Here is a 6,953-nt window from a genome sequence, read left to right as displayed (position 1 = left end):
GAGTTTTAAAGCATTTACAAAGTTAAATATAGTTGTCAAGAGTATTTAAATTTGTGAGCACCACTTTTCCATAAATAAGATAAGAAGAGAATGTTGAGAGAATACACTAAAATTTATAAAGATATTGTGAAGTATTTTAAACAATTTTATAAAGATTCTATAGTTTGGAGAGGTTTTTTTTTTTTAATAATGAAGATAGTATAATGTTTGTAGATTTTTTTGTTTTATTTTTATTTGATTTTATTTTATTTTTGAAAGGAATCAATCATTTCTAATTGATTATTTCTTTTATTTAAATTGGACTTATATTTTTTCCAAACTTTGATTCTAAATTTTGAAGTAGTGTTTATATTTTTATAAATTTAATGATTTTTATTTTTAAATTATAAAAAAGGTATGTGTAAATATGTTCATAATTTCTTTTCATATATACTTGTTTTATGTGTTCAATAAAGATAAATGTACATTTATAATGGAGGAGGGATTTAGTCCCCATGAACTCTCCTTGAGTAGTTTATTTTAGCAAATGTTGGGGACAAGATTAGGAAAACTTGTTAATATCTTATATAGAATTCTTAACCAATCACTTTGATATCTTCTAGTCTTCTATATCATACCTATAATCTACTTTGTTATAAATGTTACTTCATATAAATCATCTACCCTCTCAATAGAGGAATTGTTGGGATCATTATTGATTCCTCATCTTTCACTCTCATCATCTTAAATGCTTTGATGCTTACATGTTCTTTTTAAGTCAATTTTAAAGAACAATCAATTATGTACCTATATTCCTCTAGACATCTTATTTTCTTCTTCCCATGTTTTACAACAAACTATTGGTCTCATATTGGTTTTGACAATTGAGTGTCAACACACTTAAGAAATTTTCTAAGTTGATGTCGAATATAATATAGATGTTGAGTTACAATATGTGCCAAGCTAGAAATTCAACAAGTGTCGAGTCATTCAGATGCTAAGCCAATAGACAGTGCTGAGAAAATTTCAATTGGTGAGTGACAATAGATGCTGAGTTAGTATATGTGCGAAGTAAACTATAGGTGCGAAGCAAGACATAATTCCTATATGTGTTGAGCATTAGTAATCAATGTGTGCCAAGCATCAGTAATCAACAAGTGTCGAGTCACATAGTATCAACATATGAGTTTGTGCCTTCACAAACTTAGATGCAAATCATGTTGCATGACAACTAATATAAAAATTTCAAATCTTAAAGATAAGATTGAATCTATTAAAGTTCCTATGTACTCTGCATGCAACCAATCAAATAATTGTAAAGCTAAAGAGGCAAAACAAATGAATCTCAGTCATAGATTCATACCTAACCCTAAGTCACAAAAACATTTTTAAGAAGGTCGAAGCTCCATTATTTAAAAAAATTGAGGTGACAGAAGAGAGGAATGACAGAGTGAAAGTGAGCAAAGAGCAGAAGGGTGAAGAGTACATGTGACTTAGAAAAGTAGAGGAATTGTCAGATCAATTAGCAATAGAATAGAGTATCAACGCTTCGTACAGAATCATATCAGATCAAAGAGGATCATATCAGAATGGACTAAACATTAATCTAAAATCAACAATTGAAGATTGTAAGTGATCAGGTCAACACATTCTACTATACTTTCTAGCCATTGTATTAGGAGAATGAAAATCGTATGAAGATAGGTTGGTTTAACAACCATTTTGTAAATCCTTTAAAAGGGTGACATTCCAAGTGAATGTTTGTAAATCCTTTAGATAGGTGTACTTTTAACAAGGTGTTGGAGCCTTTAATAGGGTAGGCCTCTCATAGGGCAAACCATTACTGATGGTTAAACATTGTAACCTTAACCAGTTACATATTGTTGTAGTGATAAGTTGTGGGTGTCATCCCCACCCTAGGTTTACCTTCTCATTTTGGAGGGTTTCTGGGTGGTCAAATATTGTGTTGTCTATTTTCATGCATGTCTTTACTTTCATGTTAATTAGAAATGTTACATGCATATTTTGATTTTAGTTAAAAGTTTTATAGCTTAAAGTTTGGTAGTTTTGATTCACCCCCACCCCCCCCTCTCAGAAGTATACTTCCCACTTTTGAATTCCAACAATTGGTATCAGAGCCAAGTTCTTACAAGGAGAAGCCTTACAACTTGAAGAAAAGATCAAGAAATGGAAGTCTACAAGATTGGGAAGATTATAGAGAACTAGGAGATTGAAATACATCTTATTCCACATTCTCTAGAAGAAGCTAGGGAAGAATTGAGGAAATCTCTAAAGAGAAGAAGAGACATTGCCATAGCTAAGAATGATACACAGTACAAGGAGATTGACACCTCAAAAGTGTTTGCCAATGCAGATTCTAAGGAGTTTGATGTAGCAATTGTAGACCTAATCGAGAAAAATAGAGCTCAAGTAGAAGAGATTAGAACTCTCAAAATTGAGCAGGAATCACAAGCCATGACGCTTTGTGAAATGACTAAGCAGAAGAAGAGAGCTATTGAAGATAAAGCTATGATAGAAGATGACAAGAGAAACCTTGCCTACAGACTAGAGGAAAAGTCAATTGAGCTTGCAAGAGTTTCCAACATGCAGTTAGACACCTTAAGCCAAATGATGAATGTCCATCATGAACTAAATGTCAAGGACATTGAGATCTCCACACTAAAGATACAAAATGAACAATTGCAAAATGACTTGAGAAGAGAGAAGGAAATTGCAAAAAGCTTCAACAAACCTAATGAAGCTATCAAGTACTTTGATAGCTACTAGAATCACCAATATCTAGTAATGACACTTCAGGACTAGGATACACTAGCATTGAAGAAGGAGAGTCATCCAAGACTGTAGAAGAAAGAAATGACAAAGGTAAGAACACAAAAACCACTTGTCATTTTTGTGGTAAAAAGGGCCATACCTTTAATGTGTTCAGGAGCAAAAATGCCAATCAGAATGACAAACCTAAAAACATGGGTCACTGTCACAAGTGCAATAAGCAAGGACATCAGGCACATAACTATAGGACTAGAACCATCAGGACACCAAAATTTGAAGGTTACTGCTACAATTGCAAGAAGTATGGACATAGAGCCTTTGAATCTAGATCAAAGCCTATGTGGACACCAAACCAACCAGCAAAGGAAAAATAGTCATGGACATCACTATAATTGGGACTACAACACTAGGCAGAGCTGTCACTATTGTTAAGAATATGGACACATTCTTGAGAATTGCATAAGAACACACTTTAGTGGAAATTACAATAGGTGGTTACGTCAAACCACTTGTTTCAAGTATCTAAAGATAGGACATATCAACAAGTATTTCCCATCTAGGTCAAAGGCACCAAACTCTAAGTTCAACAAAGGGAAAGGAAAAGTTGATGTTGAACACATCAGAGGAGAGATGAATATGACATGGAAAAGAAGAGATAGAAGCAACACATCCAATGGGGGGATCACTTCACCTAAAAGGTCAAGTGGTCACACTTCATCCAACTAAGCAGAAGAAGGTGTGTGGGACTAATATTTAATGTTTTATCATACATTAGTTCCAAGAATAAATTAGCATTGAAAAGGATAGATCAACATGAATGAAAATGCAAGGTCAAATCTTTGAAATTTTCATAGTGTTGTCGAGCAAGGAAAATTGCCTTTATATGCCAGGTTGTTTGCTAAAGTCAGTAGGAGCTGAGTTAGTAGTGGATGTCGAGTGAAGGGAAATTCTTGTTGAAGCAGAGTAAGGGGAACTCTAGTGTATGTCAAGTGATTGGAAATCAATGGAAGATGAGTAAAATAGAATTGCATAAGGAGCCAAGTGGATAGTTGTATATGCACTAAGCATTAAATGCTATGAAATGAAGGGTATAAGGTCAAGTTTTCAATCATTTTTCACCATTACGAACACAGAGCAAGAGAAAGAAGAGTGCAGAAATAATTTTCAAGTAGAGATTAAAGCTTTTGCATAGATTCCAGCCAAGATTCAGCATCGTTTCATCAATTTTAAGGTATTTACACTAGTGTTAAGCTATGTAGTTACACAAATTTATACATCTTGAAACCCTAGTTTTCAAAAATGGCATCTAGCTCTAGGAAACCCTAGGATAAGGAGCCATTTGAGGTTCAATTGGTTAGAAATGAAGTTAAACAACCTAATTTTAGACTAATCCCTGAAATCACATATAGAAACGAACCTTTCAACGATTTATCCATTATTCCACCTAAAGTTTTGATGGTGCAAGATGTTAGAAGGTGTTATAATTGTAAGATAGGAACAATAGGTTACATCAAGATTAGGGAAGAAAACAATAAACTTTGTGAGAACAAGGTATTGAAGGAAGAGTTTCAGATTGTTGAAAGGAAGGGCTTAACTTGTGCCCTAGATTTCCTCATAGTTTTTAAAATAGAATGGATAAGAGTTTTGTTAAGTAGACTAGATGATGGATGCCTATGGTTGGAGGATGGACCCATTAAACTATCAAAGAGAATCATACATAGGGTAACCGACTATCCAACCCTAGAACAACCAAAGGACCTAAGGAGTGATTCAAAGGAAGCCATAAAGAAGTACATTGGGTCAAAGTGGAATAAGAGAGGGATGACTATAGACACTATCAAAGATCCACTTGTAGAATTTTCTATTAGGGTCATATCCCATAAATTCTACCAGTCAAGCTAACTGAATAGTGTACCTTGTATTGCAGTTGATATTGGATACAAAATTGTCAAAAAGCATCATACATATGATCTTGCTAAATTGCAATTACAACATATTATGGAGAATTTGGGAGCAATAAGGAGATCCAAGAGTGCTCAATGTAAATTTGGATCAATTTTGATATGTTTATTCTTCTATGTTCAGAATGAATTCCCATCCTTTGGAAAAGTAAGTTGGAAAACAAACAAGTTAGTAGCAATACAAGTCAATGAATATATAGAGCATATGGGGGCAAACTTTGAAACTATAATGAACAGCTACTTTGAAGACTTTAAGAAGTCAATGAAACAGAGACTTGGGATACTTGTCTCTCTTGTTAAACAACACATCAATGACATTTGCTTCTTAGTTAACATTTATTTCATATATATCCAAGCAACAGTACCAAGGGTGAGATGGCTGAGGCCACTTGGATATGAAATCAACATTGATGAGGCATCCACAACAATCACAACATTTCTTACAGAGCATATTGATAAAAGTGAAAAACCTTTTGGCACTTTTGATGTTGTTAAGTCTAAAGTAAAAATGGAATTGAAAACTACTTCAACCTTGAAGTTAAGTCAAGAAGCTTAAGGCCAAATTTGGTGATGGGGTAGAAGAAGAAGAAGAAGAAGAAGAAGAAGAAGAAGAAAGCCAGGAGCCACTTGCATTAACCCAAGGCATGGGAGAAGATGGAGAAGAGGTAGAAGCTGTCGAGGAGGAAGAGAAAATCAAGCAAGCACCAAAGCCAGAGCCAAAGAAGAGAAAAACTCAAAAACAACCTACAACTCAGCCCAAAAGCAAGAAGATAGCCAAACCAAGCCCAAAAAATCCTACTACAAGGGAAAGTACAAGAGCTACAACAAAGGAGGATAAGGAGTAGGAAAAGAAGAAGGCTACTGAGCAGGAAGGTCCAGCCAAGAAGCACCTGAGAAGAAAGTATGTTGCACCTCCTGAATCAAACGAGGAAAGAAAAAAATCTGATGAGAATAGCCAATTTAAAGTGCTAAGTCACACCACTAAGTCTAATTTGGAAAATATATGTGATAACATTAGAGATAATGTAGACTTATTAGGCTTAAAAAGTATTGACTTTAATAAGTTGAATAGAGAAGAACAAAACATAGTTGAAGAATCAATTTACACTATGATGGTAAAGTTCAAGAACACTCCACTTGAACTTGACAATTCAATGCCTAAGGAGTCATATTCTATTGTAGAAAATAAATGACATTATTTCCTTAATATGGAAAAAGAAATAAGAGAGTCAACATTGGCTCGAATAATGCCTGAACTCACTAAAGGGAAAATTAGTAAGATAAATAAGAAGCATGGGAGAAAATTTGCACCCAAATATAGAGCCTTTAGTAGCCTTTAGAATAAAATTGAAGATGTTGTCAAAAAGTCTACTCTAATGTGGAAATTAATCTATGGCCTGACAATTATCAAAGAAGGAGAGGCAGATCCCTTTGAAGGGGGAAATAATGGAGAAGAAGAGGACAATGATAAGGAAGAAGAAGGAGAAAAAGAAAAGGGAGATGATATAGTGGAGAAGGAAACACAAAAGGATGATATGGAAACTGTTGAATAGTAGCAAATAGAATAGAGTGTGCAGGACACACAATTACCACCACCAAGTCCTCCTCATGTAACTCCCACACCTGCAGATATAGTAACTATACAAGATGTTCCTGAAAATTCTAGTTAGAACATAAATCCACTAACTATAGAGGATCTTAAAAGGATTCTTCACTAGACTACCTTACAAGCCCAATTATGTACAAATCCAATCTTGGTGAGTGTGGAGGAATTACAAAAAGTTGTAGCTAACATTACAAAAGATAAGGTGAATCCATAAGAACCACCTTCTCATATACCAATAGCTACTAGTGGACAACCCAAAGAGCAAGCTGCACAAGATGCATCAGCTAAGGTTGACTCCACAATTATAGTCACTACAACTACTGAGGAGCTAGCAGGATCAAATAGGACAGATGGATACCTCTGTCTCCACAACACAAGTACAAGGTGTAGCCCCACAGATCACAATAATTGACAAGGAAAGATTTGAAGAGGACAAGGAAAGTCCTACGGATAAGGAGCAAGAGGCAATACAAACATAGATAAATTTGCCTACAATAGGGACTCCAACTAGAATGACTCAAAAGACGAGCACTGAAGTAATACCACTTCAAATTTTAGCACCAAGCTTGAGCTCTACAAAGGTTACAAGGGTACTTCACTATGGAGACCCTACACTA

The sequence above is a fragment of the Cupressus sempervirens genome, chromosome 6 (genome assembly GCF_028749045.1).
Source record: "Cupressus sempervirens isolate cs-2001-9-10 chromosome 6, ASM2874904v1, whole genome shotgun sequence".
In the NCBI taxonomy this organism is placed as follows: Eukaryota; Viridiplantae; Streptophyta; class Pinopsida; order Cupressales; family Cupressaceae; genus Cupressus; species Cupressus sempervirens.
This window is presented reverse-complemented; position numbering follows the sequence as displayed.